Source organism: Lissotriton vulgaris, chromosome 5, assembly GCF_964263255.1.
Source record: "Lissotriton vulgaris chromosome 5, aLisVul1.2, whole genome shotgun sequence".
Classification (NCBI taxonomy): Eukaryota; Metazoa; Chordata; class Amphibia; order Caudata; family Salamandridae; genus Lissotriton; species Lissotriton vulgaris.
The window spans coordinates 1,329,910,560-1,329,934,119 of record NC_141693.1 but is presented as its reverse complement, the minus strand read 5'-3'; the positions used below and the strand labels follow the sequence as shown (position 1 = coordinate 1,329,934,119).

Genomic DNA, 23,560 nt, shown 5'->3' with positions numbered 1-23,560 from the left:
TTTTATTCTAGTACACCTGAACGTCAGTTGCTAAGGTTTCAGATTGCTTACGTGAAACATTTTCATCATTTCAAAATTCTATGGGAGCATGTGGCTTGCAGTACTTTTCCTGAATGTTCTCAAGATTTCTGATGTGTGTTAGGAGGAACCCTGGGCAAAGCACTAAGCGACACTCGCGTAGTTGGCGCTACTTCGCACTACGCGAACTGCACGTAGCGCAGTGTAAACATGTGTAGGGTAGCTTAGTGCAGAGGTCATTTTTTGCTTGCTCTCGGTCCTTATCATCAAATTGGTGACCGCGAACAAGCAAAATTACATCCCGGCGAGACTTTTTCCTCGTTCGCTATCAGCAACATCAAGTTGCCGATTGCGAGCGTGGAAAATAAACCTCCCGGCGAGATTCTCAACTCGGGGAGGTCGGGTTTCTCATTGCGAGTGGTCACGTATACTCGCGACCGCTCGCGATGAGAAACTACCAGTCCGCGTTGAGAAAGCTGACGCTCGAGTAAAAATCTACTTGAGCGGCAGAAAACTACAGCTCACACTTTGCAAGATGTCGTTTTCAATGATTGCACAGTGTCAGATTCTTGTTCGCACTGTGCAATCATTGAAAACGGTATCCTGCACAGTGGGAACAGGGTACCATGCAGTTCGCATAGTGCTACGCGTTACTCGCGTAGTGCGAAGTGCACTTCACGTAGCTACGAGTAGCGCTACTTCGCGAACTACGCCCAGCCCTAGTTAGGAGCGCCTGGATGATTTCTAATAATGACTGAAAACAGGGGTAATTGGTAGTGAAAATTAGAAGGAGCCCTAAAAGCCTTTACAGGAACAGGGGTTGGTGGGAAAATGCTGCATTCACTAAAGAGTTAGATTAACTGAATCTAACAAAAATGGATTGCAGTGCCAGTCTCCGAATACATGCCTTTTTAGTTGTTGGAACATAGCCTTTCTGTGACAACAATTGTGCATTCACAGAGCCAATAGCTCTGGCTAAACACTTATAAGGTCCCAAAGGCGACGCTGGCATAAAACACATGATGACCCTTGGGCAGGAACTTTACACATTTCACTCCTTATATTAAAACTCTGTTGTCAACATGTTGCATGACATGCTTTCCTGCAACATTCAATGCTTTTACTTTCTAATCAGCCTGGGAAAATGGATGGCCGCTTCTTTGAAAGAAAATAGGTCTCGTATTTACAAGTTTGGCCTATCGGCATTGTAAATGAAAATGCTTTTTATTTATGTGTACATTAAAAAACAAAAACAAAAGGCATTGTCATTTCCAATGCCAATAGCTTAAACTCTGATAAATCCGAGACCTATTGCATTGCAAATGCTTGTTTTAGTAGCTTCATGGTGGGGTCTTTCACCTGGAGTGCGGCAGATATGATAACCCTGGCGCCGTCCTCCACATCCATTACAGTTGGCTCTCCGGGTTCCTGTAGTCTAGTGCGAGATGAGAGGAGAAGAGGCAATATGTAGCCAGAGCACGTTGACCATTTTGTATCTGCTACAGCTGTGGGTAGCACGCTATCCTTTTCATACGCTCCCACTCCCAGCTTTTGACCCCTCTGATGTGAACGTTCCTATGAACACAGGTTTGAAAACTCAACAGGGTACCTCAGAGTTCGAGTGGGTAGTGTCTGTCCCCACTTGGTGGTGCTGGGGTTTATGCAGTCCTGGGTTATCGCTCGCTGGTATCCAACATTGAGTTTTGCTCTACCAGGCCAAGCTGCATTGTTTAGTTTGGGTTACGTTTCTTAATGTGTGCGGGCGATCCAGCGGAGCAGTGGTGCAAGGAGGCCCTTTGGCGCAGTGCCTGTATCTTCCCCTTAAGCCTTTGTTAGGGCAGTCGCCATTTTGCAGTGCGTGCAAGGTTGAATCATTGATCCAGTTTCGGTTTCTATTGTCAGGGAGGCTCGTTATGAATCTCCATGTAGCACTCCTCTGTGTGTTGTTCTTTCTTGAAATTTTATCGCAAGTGTTTTGCTTGAATTAATTTAATTTGGAGGGCTTGCCATCTCTGGTAAAACACCATTTGCTGCTGAAGGAGCGCGATTTCTCTAGCGTTCGGACACCTCAGCAGAGCCTTCTACAGCGACGTGACGTACCGTAGGTCAGAGTGTCGTGTTGCAGGTGCTTGCTCCATCAGAGACTCTTGTCTTCCAGTTGCCAACTCCCTAGCGCTTAGTGTCCCGTCCTGCTTGCCTTGGTATTCAACGCAGTCTTATAGCGGTCCTGTTGTGGCAACCAACACGTCTAGAGATCTGTTCTGAGCTCCTTACGGTTTCAGTTTCGATTTTGAGAGGACTGTACACTTATCGTCTTTAGTTTTATTTATCTTCTTGTTCCTTTATTGTCTCTTAAGGAGTCATAGACGCCCGCTCCTGCTCCTGATAGTCCGGTCTTCAGCGTGAGGTCTCACAGCGCCGGGTTTCATGTGTTGCGAGCGCCTTTGCTAACCGCCGCTGTTGCCGTTACTCCCGCCCTTGCGCCTTCTCACTCTTGCCCCCTGTCGCTATGTGCGCATTTTCACCTGCGCTCCTCAGGGTTTCTGTCTGCCGTTGCTAGTACCTGCTGTTGTTGGGGTTAGCAGAGCACCGTCGCGTCTCACACCGGTGCCACACCCGCTTTCTTGGTTGGTTTCGATTCTGCAGCCGGCTGGGATGCTGCCATTTTACCCCTCGCGTCCCTTCTTGCACCGCTTTCTAAGTACGTGTTTTTCTCGTTACTGTTTGTATCTAGGCCCTCGGAGAGGGCAGCACCTCTGGGCCGGGCACTTCTGACGTTCAATTTTCTAATGCTGGTTCTTTTTCTTCAATAGTTGTTGGAGTATTTTGTGTTCATTTTCTCCGTTCCAGCGGAGCGGCAGGATCAGGCACCCATCAGCTCTGCGGTCCAAGCCACGCCCCCTCTCCAAGCCACGCTAGTCTCCACTACGGCCCCCCCCCGTGGCGGGATGCCTGGCTTTCACCTTGGGGATGCCCAGTACGGGTTATCTCACAGGGAAAAGCCAGGATGGGTTCCCAAAGCAAGCGCCGAGATGCCTCACGGTGATTCGAGCGCTATAAAAGAAGACATAACATAACATAACCAGTTTTAGCCACATTGATGCTTGAGATATTCCTCTGCTGTGCTGGACAGCAATAAAAACGGGTGTGGTCATGACGAGCTCATCTCGTCATAAGCACACGAGCACTGTGCTGCATGACGAGCTGAGCTCGTCATGAGCATGGAAGGGGTTAATAAGATTATGGGAAACCTAAAAATAAACAAACCATTCATAAAGCCAGCAGGTCTGAAATTGTTGGTCAGGCTTTTGGTTTTGTCAATGCGTAACTTGTTTAGGCATGGCTTTTGTAAAACCTTATTGGTGTGGGAGCTGCTACGTCCTCACCATTGTAACAAACATTGGCGAAAGCAAAAATTGTTTTTTGACTCAAAAAGCACAAATTGATGCAGCAGTTCCTGGCACTGAACAAAACAACTGTGTCGATATGCTCCTTGTGAAAGAAACAGAACTTGTCACTCACAGTGAAGCTAGCCGATAGAAAGAGAAAGAATTTTAATAAATAGAAAAGGTCATGGTTAACGTCAGACCTAATTAGGGGCCCAATTATTAAATAAGGTCTCAAAAGTGCACCCATGTCCTTGAATTAAGTGCAGATATACGACTTTCATGAACTCACAAGACTTTAAAGAAGTAGGCCAAGATATAGTTCTCTTCGAAAATATTTTTGACTGCATTTTAGCATGAGCAAATATGCAGGTGTAGATTTGCTCGTGAAAATCTGTTTGCAAGTTCACTTTCCCTCCAACCCCTTTTTTCCCAACCATGGAAAAGTTTTATGTCTGCCATTTTCAGGAGTGAATTTCCAACCTTTCTCAAATGGGAAAAGATTAGAGAAGAGTTGGTGAAAACCCTTAAAACATGCAAAGTTAGTATGTGTGCATAGACTCAAAAGGGCATTCTTTACCTTGAACTAATGCTCACCATTACTTTCAGCCCCAGTATGTAGATCTGCGGAAACGTGGCAACATAAGGGAATTGCTAGTATTCAACCTTTACTTTGGAAGGAGCCCTTGCATAATCATAGAGGCTATTTCAAAGCTCCAATATAATGAGATGACTGCCATAATTTGCCGCTGCATTTCTGACACAAAAAGGACAAGTGGATTTTGTTACAAGACAAGTAGATTTATGAAGCAACCTGTCCCATGGACAAATAGATAGTTTATTAAATTCTACACCCCTGAACTACAACTGCTGAATTTCAGTGGTTTGGTACAAGTTAAATCTGAGCCTAATTATAATATCCATGTAACCTTTGTTTTTTTTTTATATATATTTTTATTGAAGAAGAAAAACAAGAGGAAATATTACACATATCAGGTGTCGGATCTATGACAGAATTTCGACAGACAGAATTTCGACCTACACAAATATCGGCGTAATTATATCGATAGCAAAAATATCGACGCCCTATGTACAACATGGTAAGTACCAAAATATCGAAAAAATATCGATGTTAAAAATATCGTTGTCAAATATATCGATTTTTTTTATTTAAAATAACATAAAAAATACTGTAAATAATACTTATTAATTACTTAAACATATTTAAATATATGTAATAATGGTAAAAAAAAATAATATATATTTAATTAAAAAAATAATATTTAAAAATAATATATAATATATACTTACTTAACAATAATTACTATTCCCACTCCAGTGGGCGCAACAGTAGGTAAAACTGACCCTGAACCCTAAAAATACCCCTTTACCCAAAAACCTAAAACTGACCCTGAACCCTAAAAATACCCCTTTACCCAAAAACTGAAAACTGACCCTGAACCCAAAAAATACCCCTTTACCCAAGAACTGAAAACTGACCCTGAACCCAAAAAATACCCCTTTACCCAAAAACTGAAAACTGACCCTGAACCCTAAAAATACCCCTTTACCCAAAAACTGAAAACTGACCCTGAACCCTAAAAACACCCCTTTACCCAAAAACTGAAAACTGACCCTGAACCCTAAAAATACCCCTTTACCCAAAAACTGAAAACTGACCCTGAATCCTAAAAATACCCCTTTACCCCAAAAACCAAAACTGACCCAGAACCCTAAAAATACCCCTTTACCCAAAAACCCAAAACTGACCCTGAACCCTAAAAATACTCCTTTACCCAAAACTAATTAATATTACAATTAAATTACTTCCCACCCTATTCCCCTATAAACCCACAACCCGCTCCAGTAGTAAAACATATAATTTAGTTAAAAATATACATAAATTATCAATTAATTATTATATTAGTCAATTAAAATAATTCATTGGCAATTAATATTTAATAGCAAAATAAATTAATCATTAAAAAATAATTATTTAATTACAAATAAATTACTTCCCACCCTATTCCCGTATAAACCCACAACCCGCTCCAGTAGTAAAACATATAATTTACTTAAAAATATACATAAATTATCAATTAATTAATCAATTAAAATAATTCATTGCCAATTAATATTTAATTGCAAAATAAATTAATCATTAAAAAATAATTATTTAATTACAAATAAATTACTTCCCACCCTATTCCCCTAAAAACCCACAACCCGCTCCAGTAGTAAAACATATAATGTACTTAAAAATATACATAAATTATCAATTAATTAATCAATTAATCAATTAAAATAATTAATTGTCAATTAATATTTAATTGCAAAATAAATTAATCATTAAAAAATAATTATTTAATTACAAATAAATTACTTCCCACCCTATTCCCCTAAAAACCCACAACCCGCTCTGGTAGTAAAACATATTATTTACTTTTATATATTTTTTATTTATAAAAAGATATTAAACACATATTATAACAATTAATTTAAATACTTAACTAAAATTTCTAACACATATTAGTAAATCGAAATTACTTACATCGATATATATGCTATCGATATAAGTAATTTCGATATTACTTACCTTAGGGTCGATATTCTGGCCATCGATATTCTGGGCATCGATATTCTGTCCCATCGATATTAGCAACTCGATATAAGTGTAAGTCGAAATTAAAAATTCGATATTTTGACTTTACCATCAGGTGTCATACGGTAAAATACATTGCAACGATGAGTGGGTAACCTTTGTTTTTTGTGTGATATATATAGATATATATATTTTTCAAAAGAGTCAAGTTTACCTTGCATGGAAACACCAACACAGTTGTTAAAAACAAATCCGTTTATTGTGGGCAGAGGAAGCTTCGTGAAGGACCCTGCCAACAAAAACTGCCAAACATGTTTCGGGCTCCTGCCCTTGATCACTGGCGGTCAACACAGTCACGGCAGCTGTGCCGACTACATCACATTAACCCCGCCCAACTGGGACTTCACCTTGCACATTGCATTCTGGGGTAAGTAGTCTTTGCATGAACCAAAGTTGGTGCTGAATAATGTCTCGTGTTGTAAAAAATATTTCCTAAGTGGATCTGGTGGCAGGGAACACAACGCTATACACTGGTGTTTGTACCCACAAAGCTGGTATTAACAACTCCTCTCTGCGCCGCACTTTCAGGCACTGCAGGACCACCATGTGAGTGGCTGGGCGTCTCCGCGGTGAGGTGCGCCGCAATTAAATTCCAAAAGAGTCAAGTTTACCTTGCATGGAAACGCCAACACAGTTGTTAAAACAAATCCGTTTATTGTGGGCAGAGGAAGCTTCGTGAAGGACCCTGCCAACAAAAACTGCCAAACATGTTTCGGGCTCCTGCCCTTGATCACTGGCGGTCAACTCTGAGTCACGGCAGCCGTGCCGACTACATCACATTAACCCCACCCAACTGGGACTTCCCCTTGCACATTGCATTCTGGGGTAAGTAGTCTTTGCATGAACCAAAGTTGGTGCTGAATAATGTCTTGTGTTGTAAAAAATATTTCCCAAGTGGGTCTGGTGGCAGGGAACGCAACGCTATCCACTGGTGTCTGTACCCACAAAGCGGGTATTAACAACTGATCTCTGCGCCGCACTTTCAGGCACTGCAGGACCACCGTGTGAGTGGCGGAGCGTCTCCGCGGCGAGGCGCGCCGCAATTAAATTCCAAAAGAGTCAAGTTTACCTTGCATGGAAATGCCAACACAGTTGTTAAAAACAAATCCGTTTATTGTGGGCAGAGGAAGCTTCGTGAAGGACCCTGCCAACAAAAACTGCCAAACATGTTTCGGGCTCCTGCCCTTGATCACTGGCAGTCAACACTGAGTCACGGCAGCGGTGCAGACTACATCAGATTAACCCCGTCCAACTGGGACTTCACCTTGCACATTGCATTTTGGGGTAAGTAGTCTTTGCATGAACCAAAGTTGGTGCTGAATAATGTCTTGTGTTGTAAAAAATATTTCCCAAGTGGGTCTGGTGGCAGGGAACACAACGCTATCCACTGGTGTCTGTACCCACAAAGCTGGTATTAACAATTCCTCTCTGCGCCGCACTTTCAGGCACTGCAGGACCACCGTGTGAGTGGCGGGGCGTCTACGCGGCGAGGCGCGCCGCAATTAAATTCCAAAAGAGTCAAGTTTATCTTGCATGGAAATGCCAACACAGTTGTTAAAAACAAATCCGTTTATTGTGGGCAGAGGAAGCTTCGTGAAGGACCCTGCCAACAAAAAATGCCAAACATGTTTCGGGTTCCTGCCCTTGATCACTGGCGGTCAACACTGAGTCACGGCAGCTGTGCCGACTACATCACATTAACCCCGCCCAACTGAGACTTCACCTTGCACATTGCATTCTGGGGTAAGTAGTCTTTGCATGAACCAAAGTTGGTGCTGAATAATGTCTCGTGTTGTAAAAAATATTTCCCAAGTGGGTCTGGTGGCAGAGAACACAACGCTATCCACTGGTGTCTGTATCCACAAAGCTGGTATTAACAACTCCTCTCTGCGCCGCACTTTCAGGCACTGCAGGACAACCGTGTGAGTGGCGGGGCGTCTCCGCAGCGAGGCGCGCCGCAATTAATTTCCAAAAGAGTCAAGTTTACCTTGCATGGAAACGCCAACACAACACAGCATCAGACTGACTTTAATAGCAAGGACCGTTATGCCCTTTTGAGCCCTTTAACTAGTGAGTGATTGTGCATGCTCTCCGGAGCCGCGTTTGCCTTTAAATTAAATTGTTTCGACCTGGCATGTTATCGTATTAGTTGCATTTCTTTCGCCTTTGTTTATATACCCTCTGTAGTATTGAGATGATCATTACGGCATCTGACTGAATTTGTCTCTAAGGAGCTTGATAATCCAATAATAAGTGAGTGATTGTTCACGCTCCAGCTAAGCTCGACATTAATTCCTCTGACTTGGCCTGAAGTACAATCTCACCCTGTTTTTACAGGTTGTTCTACGTTCTCCAGTCCCTCGTTGGAGCCGGACGGCCCAACTATCCATGGTAAATAATTTTAAGGTAAAGTATTTTAAGGTGTCAATTTGCGCCCTCAGCTCAGTTTTAATTCATTTTATATTTCATTACCTTCAGACTTTTTTCACTTCATTTTCACAGAATCACTCGCCCCTCCTGATCCCCTTTGTCCTGATGAAGACCCCGTCTTAAGGTTTTACGTATACCTACCTTTTCGCTTTGGGGATCGAAACGTCGACTGATACAACCCCACACCAGCCGGCGCAACCAACAAACATTTACATTATTAACATTAGCGTCGATAGCATGGTGTCCTGTAAATTTGCAGAGCATTAGCTGCTCTACTTTTGTATACTGGCTCAGTGCTCTGAAGCCAGATTGATTTTGTTTTCATGCGTTTTTCATGCTATGATGTCATTTCCTGCACTATGACGGATTCTGCACATCCCTCCATTCTCTCACAAACACCCCATCCCATCCTCCTCTTCCCGGGGCACTTAAGCAATTGTATTGCCAGAATGATATATGCAGCTTAAAAACATGTTGTGATTAAATAACAGTGTGTTAATTTGTTTTCCTCTTACTCTTTTTTTTGAATGTATATAGTAATTTTTCCTGAGTACTTTTGATACCACTTACTGGCAGTAATAAACAAGCCACAGAAAAAGGCAATGGTACATCATGAAGATGTTCTGCTCATATAAAAGCAATTAATCAGTTTCCCTGCGGCACCCCTATTATGAAGGAACATGTGTGCGTTCTGGCTAAAGGCTGCAGTTCCTTTAATAAAAACATGAGATTTATGCAGATCGAAACTCATCTGCCTTCTTTCATCTGCTGCCAGCATGTTGAATTAAAAGACAGGGCTGAACCACAGAAACTGGGCACGAGATTCAGATAGAGTACTCTGTGACTGGATATCAGCCCTAAGACGCACTCAAGTCAAAGAATAGAAGTGGCACTATGGCCTGAAAGTAGCCCAGAAGCAGAGGGCACTTACAGGCACATTCCACCATATTATACAATATTCAATTTCAAGGAGTGCCTGTTGCTGGTGCTACTCTCCATAGGAGTGGCATCAAAAAGTCCTAGTGACACCCTCTCTCAGGCACAAGTTTTGCAATTGCGCTACCCCCTCTTTGGAATATACTTCCAAGGGACGGCTGATAGTTGTAGTATCCTGCGAGACACGTTCTAGTGTCCAGCAGGAAGTTGGTATTCCAGCCACTCCCTCGAAGGCTGGGCACACTGCACCCCCACACCCATCCATCACGGGTGCCACGAGTGACATGGCCCCGTCAATAAAAGGGCCCAGGTGCACGTGCTCGAGGCCAGTTACTGAAGCATACCCTGGGTGTACGTGTCTGTCGTTCCTCAACATGCGGGCCTGAGGGCAGATATTACAGCCCCTGTGCAAGACAGCCACTTCTTCTTCAAGGTAGGATAAGTGATGTACCCTGAGGCACCGGCACCCGTCTGACTGCACGGTGTGTCCCTGCAACTGCCGGCCGGCTCGCAGCAGCCTGCGAGTGAAGGGCGCTTAACTGCCACGCCGCAGTGCATACCCCCGGTGGCTGCCCACAGCCTTTGACAACGTGAGTGGCCGCTTGCCTCGGGAGCGGCCGCAGCGCCACAAGGCGAGAATTGCCCTCAGAATTTCATGGTGAGGCGCTACAGACCCCCGAGGCCCCGGAGAGCCCCTGGGATCCTCCTCATGCTGCCATCACCGCGACTCCTAGCAGTGGTGGTCGCTGCCACAAGGGAGGACTGCCTTCGTCCACTGCAACAGGCAGTGTGACGCCTGGAGTCCGAGCGGCGCTGACAGGAAGGCGGTGAGTGTCCCGTGCCGGCGAGGCACCAAAGACCGCCCAAAGCTGCCCGACCACATGGGCACGAAGCCGAGCGCAGCACAGATGGTGAGCGCGGGAAGTCTGTCACCCGCCCGCCTGTTGCGCACCTAGTGAATGAGACAACCAGGGCTGCTTTTCCTTGGTATGAAGCATGCTGCACGAATAAGCCGGGACGCCACTCTGTCCACGCTCAAACCGCCAACAAGCTGCGAGCAGCCCAGCCCATAAGCGATGCTCCGACTGTGCCCCCCCTACCTCTTACAGCCGACCAGTACAGTCCAGAGGTAGGCCCGCGGCCACACACTCTAAATTGCCAGTAGGCACCGGATGCCGTCACTGATCAGCCCCATGCACTGAAGGCTGAGAGGAAGATGCAAGCAACCCAGCAGCCTATGACAAGCACCCGCCAGTCTCACACCTCCTGCCACGGCCTGCAAGAGTGCACACAGAAGCATCGCGCAATTACCACTCCACGCATCAGTTTGCGTAAAAGGCCATTTATTAGGACAGGCATGACAGCTTACAAAACATAACATTATCAACTTTAACAATCCCCCCAACATCCTGCCTTTCAACCGTCATCCACTCACGTGCTCCACCAGCCATTCCCAAATCACACCACAACCTCTTTGCATCCCATTCACTTCCCCTTTCCACTTTCCGACTCCTCGGTCATTTCCATCCATCGCACTCCCGTCTACCACTCTCTCCCATCCTGCGCCTGTAACCCCCTCCCTGTAAGGGTGATTCTGCCCGTCATGGACTCCCCACCCCTCCCAGTTCCCAGAACGTATCCCCCCTTGCCATCCTGTCCTAAACTGGCATGTTGCCCAACATGGCAACCACAACAACACCGCACCAAAACTCCCTTTTCATATAGGGTGGGCGGGTGGCAAAACCTAACTCTTCCCTGAGGCACCGGGGACAGGTAAAGGAAGTTGTTCCTCTCCTGTCCGCCCTAAAATAGCCTCCTACCTAACCCCTCCCACCTCTGACCTAAACCCCTGACCTAACTTCCCCCTGCCGTGTCCTCGCGCGAACTCCCCGGGGGAAGACTAGTCTGCCGACCTGCATTCCCCCGGGGGCCGCATCGCGCAATAACCACTCCACGCATCAGTTTGTGTAAAAGGCCATTTATTAGGACAGGCATGGCAGCTTACAAAACATAACATTATCAACTTTAACAATCCCCCCAACATCCTGCCTTTCAACCGTCATCCACTCACGTGCTCCACCAGCCATTCCCAAATCACACCACAACCTCTTTGCATCCCATTCACTTCCCCTTTCCACTTTCCGACTCCTCGGTCATTTCCATCCATCGCACTCCCGTCTACCACTCTCTCCCATCCTGCGCCTGTAACCCCCTCCCTGTAAGGGTGATTCTGCCCGTCATGGACTCCCCACCCCTCCTAGTTCCCGCCACCCAGGGAACCCCCGGAGGGCGGTTACCTGCCCCACCAAGCGTGCACCTTTCGAACTCAGACTCGCCTACACCAAATTGACTCGTTCCACAGACAACTAATCAAGTCCCGCAGCTCCATGAGGTAAAATGCATTTCCCATGTGAGAAAGGTGCACACCGTCGTCCCTGAAAAGAAGAGGTTGTTCCCGCTGGAGCCCGACATGAGCCAGCACTTTAATCCCCCGATCAGCGCAAAAGAGTCTCATAGCCCTGTTCAGTTTCCTGCGGGCCCTTTCCACGGCCGCAGGCTTAAGTGCACCCCGCCAAATCCTCCTTGGTACAAACTCAGTCCATACAATGCAGGCGCCAGCCAGATTGCTCTTCATCACCTCCAAGTCCCTCTGCATCAAATGCAACAGTGACACCCCCGATTGCTTCACTAAGTCATTTTCCCCCAGATGGACGATGATCATGTCCGGGCAGCCCAGCTGCGACACTTTTTTTTGTCAGCCACGGCAACAGTTCACCCCATCTCATTCCGCTCTTACCCCACCATTGAACTTCATGATGGCTGCTTCTCAGGCCCAGGCTATGACCGCACACCTGCCTGTCAGCATACTTCGAAGCCCAATGCACCAAAGAGTGCCCCACGACCCAAGTGACCGTCTTGGCCCCATGTCCACGAACACAACCTACGAAGAAAAAGATATTAGTACCAAGGCATGACAAGAAAATACGCCAAGCAGCACTGCCGTCCAAGCGTTGCGCCCCCGCCCTCACTTGCGCACATAGCGCTCACAGCACCGCGACCTCCAGCGACCAATCCTCCTGATCTCCTCCCATGACCAACCCAAACCCGCCGCCGCCGTAGCCGCCCCAATCCGAAAAGAATGCGTGCCAAACCGAGCCGGGTCCCTACCCAGCCTCCTCAAAGCCATCCGTAGCACTGCCAACAACTGACCCTACGTCAAACGCTTCCGTGACGCATGCACAAAGATTTCCCCTTCCCTCCGCCGCACTTTCTGCCCAAAGCTCAGCCACTCTCGCACCGGACACACACCTGCACACCCACTCACCGACAACCACACCCATTTACCCCGTCCCACCTGGTCAGTCTTGGACCGCCCCAACCAAATGCCCAAACGGAGCCCGTCCACCCGCACATCAGCAAACAACCTACCCGGCGCCCCCGCGCCCCCAGCAGCTCCAACACCCGAAACGCTCCAAAAAACATCCAGATCATGCATAAGCGAAAAAGCGCCACCTCAACCCCCGTCGTAGCAACAAAAAACCAATTCCTGCAAAACCAACTTCAATAAGTCAAACGTGACCGCCTCTCTAGGCAACTCCCCGCCCCCCAACTCTGCCCGCACCCTCCCCAAACCCTTCAACATTCGGCTCAGCAGATCCGAACTAGCCGGATCAAAACCCAAATACACCATGCAGTAGAAAGACACACCCGCCAACTTGCCAGCAATCGTTGTCTGCGACAGCCCCCTATCCATGCAATCCAACACAAAGTGCACCACCCGCCTTTCGCACTCCTCCTTTGGCAAACACATCACCCCTGTCCCCAGGCCCACAAACTTCCCAAACTCACTCCAAGCCAATCTGTACGCCCGCCTAGTAGACTCCGCCAACGACCTTTCCACCAGACCAACCACTCTCACTCCCCCCATGCCCAGATACCCTCCGGCACCTTGGTCTTGCAAGCCTCCGCTCCCGGCGCCAGCTCCCTGAAGTGCAGCCACTGCGAACGAGATAACGCATCCGCAATTTTGTTACTTGCGCCAGGCACATGTTGCGCGCGAAACAGCACATTGTAACGCAGACATAGCAGCATGAAGCTTCGCAGCAAGCGCAGCACCCTCAGATCTCTCGCTTTCTGATTGTTGACCAAGTCCACCACCGTCATGTTGTCCACGTGGAACAACACAGACCTGTTCTTGAACTCCGGGCCCCACACCAGCAATGCCACCAACAAGGGAAAGAACGCAATGCTCCTGCCCTGACGCAGCCAATGATCCGGCCATCTTTCCGCGCACCAGCGACCGTCCCAGAAAATTCCGAAACCAGCCGCCCCCGCCGCGTCCGAGTAAAGTTGAACCTGCCACACCATCCTGTCCCGCACAAAATCCAAAGACACGCCATTGAAATCCTTGAGGAAGACCAGCCATACTCGTAAGTCCGACCGGACCCCCAGCGTAATCCTGACCCTGTGATGTGGGAGGGCCACGCCCGACATGGCCATGCCGAGCCGCCTACAAAACGTCCTCCCAGCCCTCACCACTCTGCAGGCTAAGTTTAACAACCCCAGCAAACGCTGCACAGATCTCAACTCCAGCTTCTGAACCGCAATCGCGCCCTCCAAAGCATCTTGCATCTCAGCCACCTTCGCCACCGGTAAACGCACCTGCCAGGCCACCGAATCCAATTCAATTCCGAGGAACATCAGACAACAACTGGGTCCTTCCGTCTTCTCTGGTGCCAACGGCACCCCAAAATCGTGAGCCAACAACTGAAACTGCTGCAGAGCCCGACCACAGTCGCCAGAACGTCCAGATCCCACAAACAGAAAGTCATCCAAATAGTGAGACATCAGCCGGTGCCCACTGCGGTCCACAAAAGCCCACTGCAAAAAGGAGCTAAAAGTCTTCAAGAGCGCGCAGGAAATCGCACAACCCATTGGCAACACCATGTCCACAAAAATGGCCCCATCAAACTGCATACCCAAGAGAGGAAAATCCGCCGGATGAATGGGAAGAAGCCGAAAGGCCGACTTGATGTCACACTTGGCCATCTCCGCCCCCCTCCCACATGACCGCACCAACCCAATGGCATCGTCCACCGAAGCGTACAAAACCCTCGAGTCCTCCTCGGCAATGAAATCATTCACCGACCCACCTTCCGGCCAGGACAAGTGATGGATCAACCTGTATTCCCCTTGCTCCTTCTTGGGCACAACCCCCAACGGTGACACGATGAGATCTGACAGTGGCCACTCCAAGAACGGACCTGCAATCCTGCCCTCCGAAACCTCCTTCTCCAACTTACACGCCACTACCCCCGGCAACTCCTTAGCAGACCGCAAATTCTCAGCCCAGCGCCTCTCCCTGGGCCCCTGATAGCCAATCCGAAAACCTTCCACAAACCCCCAATACAAACGCAACGCCGCCTCCTTATCAGGGTACCGGGAGAGCCATGGACCCATGGCCTCCACTTTAACCGGAGTACGGGCCCTTCGGCCCAGGCTGCCCCCTACCCTTGGCAAATTTCCACTGCTCTGATGGCCTAGCCAAGGTGAGGCACTGCGTGACCGGATGGCGTCCCCCACACTTAGAACACTCATGCTTGAATTTACAAGAGGGGCGGTTGCAGAAACCTTTGTTAAACCCCCAGCAGGCCCCCGAAGCGACCGGCTTGTACTGTTGTCCTGCTGAGCCAGACCACACAGGCTGGCTCCCATGTCCTCTTGGGGTTCCCTGGTTACCCGCCCCAGATTGGGCGGGACGCGGCTGAAAGGACCGATACGTGACTGGAAGACCGATGGCCGTATGAGTAGACGCCGCCGCCTGCGTCGAGGACATCCACTGGATCCAAAGCTCCTGATCCACATCCCCCCACGGCTTGTCAGGGTTAACACTGACCCTAGCCCTAAACTCCTCGTCGTAGCTCAACCAGGCGAAACCCCCAAAATGAAGCTGCGCCTTCCTTATCACGTCCATATATTTAAACAATGTGATAGCCCGATCCCCATGCTTCTCACAATATATACTCGCATAAATCAGAAATGCAGACGTCCAATTCTCCATTGTAACTGGCACCCTCGGCCGCCTGGTCAATTCCCATTCCTCTTCCTAAAACCCTTCCTTCGCCTGAATCTCCCTGTGCAAAAGCTTAAACACATCCACATACTCGTGCCTCCAAATCCTTGCCTTAGTCTTCTCCGACAAATGAGACCTCAGGGGCATCCCCAGCCCCATGTACGGCAACTTCTTTCTCAATTTCTCCACCCCACTCACACCCTCCTCCTTCCCTTCCAGGTCTTCCACCTTGTCCGTCTGCGCGCTGGCCGTCACAACCTGCTTGCCCCCACTAGCCTTCACAGGCTCCACGCCCCCTTGGGCTCCTGCCCGCACAGACCCATCCCCCACCCCCACCGACCGGCAGGGCTTCTTTCTCCCCCCATTCCCCCCATCCAACCAGGCGCCCCCAACAAGAGCCCTCACCTGACAAAGTTGCAGGAGCCTCCCGCTCCTGTCGCCGTGCGTCCGCCGGCCTCAACATCCCTCTGCTGGCCCGACTGGCGCCATCCCGTGCCTCTTGAGAAGCACCAACCTTGGTAGCTGCCCCCTTAGCCTTACACCCGCGTCCAGGCTCACGCAACTCACCCTCTTCCAACTCATCCTCATCATCCTACCATTCATCCTGAACATCCAGCGGTACCACTTCAGTCACGACTCTCTTAGCACCCTTCCCTTTCACACCAGGCGTAAATTCACACTCCAACATGGTCGGTGCCCGCTCTCTCGGTGGAGGGCAGGCCGCCGCGGACCCCCCTGCATCTTTGTCCCGGCGTTTGGAGGCCGTTTTGCGCCCCGCCGGCCCACCCCGGCCTCTGCCAGCTGACCCTGCTGGCCTGACACCCCCCCCCCCGAGCCGTATGCGCTCGGGGAGGCCCCGGTGCCACCAGGTCGCTGATCCGTCAAGGCAGTCCCTGCACTCTCCACCCAGACCCACTGTCCTTGCGCCCCCGGGACCCCCCTACCTCGGCCACCAGCCGACAACCTGCCTCGCCCTGGTGCCTGGGCCCCATCACCCATGGGCACCCCTCCCGCCTTCTCCTCCCTGGCGGCACATAGGCGCTGCCACTCCCTCTCATACTCCTCAATGACACGCCGCTGGTCCCTCGCTCTCTCCTCCTCAGTCATCTGGGCCCACCAGTCGAACATCGATGACTGCCCAGGCCCCCCCGAGCCCCCTTTCCCGGGCAAGGGTGCCGCAGCACCTCCCGCCCCCTGCCCTGCCCCTCCGCGCTGCTGTGCCTTCATGGGGCCCTTGCCCTTGGAACCCTGGGACTTCACCACCCCCTTCCGGCCCCCAGACAGGTCGACCGGCTGCTCACTTGCGGTGAAACTAGCCCCCCCCCAGACTCCTCCCCCGACAGCATGAGGGCAAAATCCTCCCCAGCCGCCACCTCCCACTCATCAGAGTCCTCCCCCCCACTACCATTGCTGCTCTCCCCGTACCCCGCCAACTGGCTCAAGCTCCTGGACAGTCTGGCCTGTGACGCCAGTGGAGCCTGGCCCTGCACGTGTTCCTCAATTGCCAGCTCGGGGGCCCTCAGGCCCCCCACCCACGGCCCCCCATCCTCCTCCGGGACCACCTCCCCCCCTGCCCCGACCTTGGCAGGGAGACTCAAGCTCCTCCTTCTTGGGGGGCTCCTGCGTCTTCTTGGCTTTCCCCTTCCTGGGCCCCCCATCCCGTGACCCAGAAGGCTCATCCTTGCATGCAGCCACCACTGCCGCCACCCCTGCTGACTCAGACCTGGTCGGGCGGGTCATGCCGACCCAAGCCTGGTCCAGGACACCGGGCTGGAGGAGATCTGCCCTCCCAGCCCGGCCAAGTACTAGCAATGCAACCCTCACCGCCTCAGCGTCAGGACAGCCATGTGAAATTCGACAAAAATGCCCTCCGCGAGATGCGTGAGGATCGGCACCCGCTCGTTACGTCCGCGAGATGCGTGACGTTTAGCACCCTTCGTTCGCCGACCGGCGCTCCCGCTCCGATATAAGTAGATAATTGCTAAATCACACCCAACCTAAATGCGCCGTATAAACTAGCCTAATCGTCGTCCTGGGACACCAAAACGACAAACCAAACACTAATTCACACACCGCCTACCTAAAGTAGCACTCCGCCTAAGCTCCAAAACCTAACTCTTCCCTGAGGCACCGGGGACAGGAAAAGGAAGTTGTTCCTCTCCTGTCCCCCCTAAAATAGCCTCCTACCTAACCCCTCCCACCCCTGACCTAAACCCCTGACCTAACTTCCGCCTGCCGTGTCCTCGCGCGAACACCCCGGGGGAAGACTAGTCTGCCGACCTGCATTCCCCCGGGGGCCGCAATCCTGAGCACTGAAAAAAGCAGACGGAAACACTCCGCCCCATCCAACCTCCAGACCCCATCGAGGGTCTTCCGTTCTGCCGCCTGGACAAGTGGCTGCAGCGCCACCTGGCGGCCAAAGCACCCCATTGCACCTGAAAACTCACGCATTAGCCAGTGGTTAGAGGAGAGGGTCATCCTCTATTTTAGCTTCCTGTCTGCACCAGCCGAGTGGTAGAAGGCAGTCAGGGGCCACCGCTGCAGCCAAGGAAGAGGAGAAGCCGGCAGTGTCCAGAAGAAGCTGCCAGACTGAGACAGAGGCACTGAAATGCCACCTAGCGACCATGAGTGATACCCCACCTACACCAACCAGGCCCAGGAGGAAGAGACAGCCTGCAGGGCAAAACCAATAGCAGGACAACCTCATCATGCCAAGGAGATCCACGCCCATGCATCCACAGGTCTGCGGCGACCAGTAGTTCCCCGGCCTAGGGACAAGGCAGAATAAGGCGAAGCTATAGGGAATGCCCCAGACCCCACACCAGGAGAGAGTGCAGCTCACTCCACCTTAGCACCAAGGGCACCACACAGTATTCTCAACCCCCGCACTGGGGCCACGGACGTCACTGCACCAGCTCCCCCAGCCCCCACAACCTGCGGTATTCAGGGTAGGCCACCTCGAAGACCGCAGCGTCACCTGGTGGCTACCCAAACACCACGCGCTAAGGGATGGATTGACTGCCTAGACAGAGCAACTAGCCAGCTGTACCCCTCAACCATCCACACAAACTGCACCAGAGGCTGGAAGAGAAACGCGAACACCCCACTACCCTGCCAGAAGTGGCGGTCAAGCACACTAACTGCCCACCGTGACCAACGACTGCAGACCTGCGACCACTGATGCAGCACTACACCCCACGGACCAGCTGCACCTGGGTGCTACACAGCGTCCCGCTAACTGATCGGCAGCTGCAGCCAGCGGATCTCAGAGGGCGCACCGCCATCACCAGGAAGACTGCCTGCTCACGCCCAGGAGCTGAAACGGACTCCACCGGACACAACAAGACGTGCCCCGAGGAGAATGTCCATAGAGTGCCCCCCCTCCACCCTACAAGAGTGGACAACTAGCCAAGAGGTGCCCCCAGCTGCACCAGCATCAGAGTAGCAAGAGCACTGCCCGCCACGTCTACAAGTGCAGAGAGAGACAGCCAGACCCTGCAAAAAGCTGCAAGAAGCTCAGAGCTACGCACGGGCAGCCCCATCAACAAGAATGGACGACCAGCTAAGACAGCGACGTCTCAAAGGAACTACCATCAGCAACAGCGCAAGAAAGACTGGTGCGGAGCACGCCCCACACGTGGCTGCACAACACCACCACCGGTGAAGAGGTCTGATCACCAACTCTTACTGGTGAACAGGCACAACCGCCAACCACACCGCAGGCACCCCAAGTGCCAGAAGAAAATGTCCAAGAACGAGACCGAGCACGCAAAACCAGAAGCGCACAGAAACCAACCACTGCACAGTCAGCACCCAGGAGATCTCGCAACAGAGAAGCACTGCTGAACGCAGGTAGGAGAGCACCCACGTCTCCACCGCCCCTGCGAAGCCCTGCAGTAGGCCGAAGACCACCCACCGTGTCCTCCCTCACACTGCCTCAAGGTGGAGTCAGCCGCGACCCAAGAACGGTAAGAGAGGAGCCGCACACCCCACGTGGCAGGCCGCCACGGCACCAGGCGCTCCAACAAACAGCGACACAAGACCGTACATCACGTCGCCCAGCAAGCAAGGAGCACGTCACCAAGTGACTTGTCCAGACAAGCATACCAGAGCAAAGGCAGAAGCTGGCGCCATGAGAACGCCTCCTCGAGGTCCAAACCCAACGCCCTCGAAGAAAAGAAGAAGATTGACAGCCCTGTCACCCCGAAGACCGGATGAGCACAGGTGGGCTGACCAAGCCAACAAAGGGAGAAGACCGAGGACTCACAGCCAGCCAAGAGCACACCCTGACACACCAGACAGCCACCAAGGTGGACCGACGTCCCTGGATACAGCCTCATGGATGAACCGAACGTAAGCCGCAGCAAGCGCCAACCACGTCTCTTCCTAACGCTTCCCCAGGCGACCGCCCGTCCCTGAGCATCAGGTGAAGATCAGCACTCATACCGCCTCAAGATGGAATCGGCAGTGGCCCCACAACAGGCAAGAGTGGATCCCCACACTCTACGTATCAAGCCACCACAGACACTCCACCTCAGCAAGGTGGAGGCACATGGCTGCCAAGTCCCTCTGGACATCCAACACTCCCAGCAAGTCACCAACACCTGTCATCCCGAGTCATTACATGGCTGGCAACCACCTTCATCAGCCATCTGCACCTGCGGCAAACAACACCACTCCCAGAAGATCAACGGACTGGAGTCCTGCAATGTCCCCACACCAGCCGACAACAGAAACCAGAGGCCACCTGTGAACCTGGCCTACACCGAAACCGCCGCAGCAAAGGCAAGTCTTGGCCAAGACTCATCCACCCACCTGGAATTCCCTCCTCACCCACCTCCGCCTCACAGAGAACCACCTCTCCTTCAGAAAACAACTAAAAACTTGGATATCTGATAAGTAAAACTCCCCTTCCCTCAAGCGCCTTGAGACCCATTGGGTGAGTAGTGCGCTATACAAATTTAAACTTGACTTGACTTGACCCATGAGAGTTGTGCGTGTGACTCAGTAACGGCTCCTCGGCGCTCCTGCAGCGGCCCCCAGACGGCACACAAGCAGCCCTCAGTGCAGCCCTCCTGCAGTCCCACAGCAACCCCGAAACGGGCCTCCCCAGGCGGGAGAGGAAGGAGAGACTTTGCCCCACTGACAGGTTACTGGTCACAGCCAAGCAGTTCAACAAAGACAGTCGGCCCAGAAACACCTCTGTGAACTCTCACTTGGGACTCCATCCATGTTCATGACGCAACCCACTACAAGGAACTATTAGAACCCACCACAGACCATCACTGACGTCAGCAAAGTGGAATCCAGGCAAGGCAGCAAGACATGTCATCATCAGCATACTGCCGGTATGCAGCGGACGTCTCCAAGCCAGCAGTCCTGTCCTGAGCATCTCAGGTTAAACTACGGGTGCCCACCGAGATGGTTCTGCGGCAAGCCAAGTCACCAGCCCAGGTCTGCTGTCGTCCGGCCACCTGACTCTAGAGGCTGATGGACCCTGTGGTAACTAGTTAACTGTTTGTTTTATCCCCACAGGTTGGACTAGCATTTTGTTTGTTCCTCAATAAAGTTGGGGAGGAATGTAGTATCTTGCGAGACACGTTCTAGTGTCCCGCAGGAAGTTAGTATTCCAGCCACTCCCTCGAGGGCTGGGCACACTGCACCCCCACACCCATCCATCACGGGTTCCACGACTGACGTGGCCCCTTCAATAAAAGGGCCCGGGTGCACGTGCTCGAGGCCACTTACTGAAGCATACCCTGGGTGTCCGTGTCCGTCGTTCCTCAACATGCGGGCCTGAGGCCCGATATTACAATAGTCACAGCCCACTCGTCTAGGAAGAATGTTGCCCTTCAATCAGCCCCATGTGTTAAGCTTCAGACAAAATGTATCACACCCTGAGCAATCAGTCAGAGTTCTCATAGAGTGCTGCTATCACCCGTTAGAAACTCAAGGGCTGTGGGGGAGGCTTCAGCAGTTCAGTCGAGAGCTGAATGGCCTGTTCAATCAATCAGGGTTGTAAGGACCAGTGCGTGACAATAACAGTGGGATATAGACCTTGAAGGGGCAGGGGTCTCCGCTTCTTACTCCAGTAGGCCAACCTGGGCTTTAAGTGGACCAGTTCTCACCGGGTCTGAGCACCGGCAGTTTTTTAAAAAGGGCCTCGAAACTGGTCTATATTGGGCTCTGTTTGGGCCCTGGCACAGGCGGTTGTAAAGTATAGTCTTTCTTCCTTTTCTATTTGTACATGATGTCACAGTTTTGTAATGTGTTCTATGACATTCACGTTCTGCTTTATGCTCGCTCTTATGTTATGCACGCTCCACTGTTGCATCCTTGAGAGTGTGTTTATCTTCAAACATATGTTTATGTTTGAAGATGCATCTCACTAGGATGATCTTTCGTGTGGAGCTACAGTGGTGGTTTTAGACAGTAAGCTGTTGGTGATTCTCAGAGGCAGTGGTGCTCCTGTGGAGATGCCGTTTTACTTGGATTAAACTTCATTTCATTTCACTCCTGGTTTGGTCTATCGTCATTTTCGGAACCTACATCCCCTCGTTACAGCAGTCTGCTTTTGCCAGACTGCAGTGACAGAGGTACATCGATGTGTGCTGCTCACACTGCTCACTTCTCACTAGTGGAGAAGTTACGGCATGACGTCATGCCAGGGGAGTGTTGTAGGAGAAGGGAAATCCTTTTCAGAGAGTCATTTAAAGATAGGCCAGAAACGAGTCCTAGGATGTCTGATTCCGTTCCAGGGAAGACATGGCTTGGCAGTTCGGTCTGGACTGTTCCAATGTGGCACAGGGTCAAGACTGATTTGCATATGGCCATGTCTGCACTGGGGTGGCTTGGTGAGCAAAATACTGATGGTTTAAACCCAGATCTGTGACTGGGGGTGAATGTTTTGCCATTGTGCAACATTCTGTCCATCATCTTGTGTGTTTTGCTGATCTGAAAGAAGCAGGTTAGTATTAGATTCCTTACCTTAGAATATCCCCAGGCGTCAGACTGGATCCGGAAACTTTTGCGTAGCAGTACCCCTGCGCGTCGTTAGGCTTTGTCTGCGGCTCCGCGTCCGTCGTCAGCGTTGTTGGCGCCGGGATGACGTCACTGGAGTACTTAGACGCCGCCCTCGCGCGCTGATGTCAGTTCTTCTTTTTTCCGCGCCAGCAAGCGCCGATCCGGAAAAAGTGGTACCCTTAGTCAATTTTTGACTAAACTTTTTCGATCATTTTTGATCCTTATTCGAAGTCTATCGACTCAGACGGTGCCAGTAGGGATGCCCGGGTTCAAACCCTGCGCCGATTGCGACCGACTGATGTCGGTTACCGACCCCCATTGCCGGTGTCTTCATTGTCTGGGCCTCGACCACGACGACAAGGCCTGCTCCGACTGCCAGGCCCTGACGTCCAAAGCTAGACGGGAGCGGTCCCGCAAGTGACTCAAGCTCCGGCAGTTGGCCTGCGCCGCTTGAGGTCCCGGTCCGGAAGGAGGTCGAGGGACCGGTCGCGGGGTCGGAGCCACAATAGCTCTGGGAGTCGTCATCGGTCTTCGGACTCGAAGTCCTCAGGTAAGGGACACAAGAAGTCGAAGAGACGTCATCGCTCGATCGACTCCCCCGACGCTCCAGTGACGCGGCCGGGGGTTCGGACGACACCGCCCTCGCGGCTCCACCGGAGCCGCAGGCGTTGCAGCCTGCTTCATGCCCGTCGGTCCTTGGGCAGAACGCGACGCCGGAGAAGATCGAGACCTTCCTCACGGCCATGAGGTCGCTCACTCCTCCGTCGGGCTCCGCGGCACCTTCGGGCCCAGCGGCCCGACTGGGGCCCCCGAGGGTCAGGTGCTTCGGTCCCGACGGGGTCAGGTGCTTCGGTCCCGACGGCGTCGGGTGCTTCGGTCCCAACGCCGCCGGCTTTGGTCCTGGCGCCGCAGGCCCCCGCAGGATCCGGGTTGTCGCCGGTCGACCTTACGCTGGCCCCGATTCCTCCCTCGATTCTGGTCCGGCATGGAACCAGCGCCGCTCTCGACGCCGATGGGAGATTTCTACTTCTA

General features: G+C 51.5%; 1 protein-coding gene across 1 annotated transcript in view; it reads left to right on the top strand.

Moving 5' to 3' along the window:
* SLC26A8 (solute carrier family 26 member 8) overlaps nt 1–23,560 on the top strand; it is a 3,386,895-nt gene that overhangs the window by 2,096,401 nt on the left and 1,266,934 nt on the right. The window lies entirely within an intron of this gene.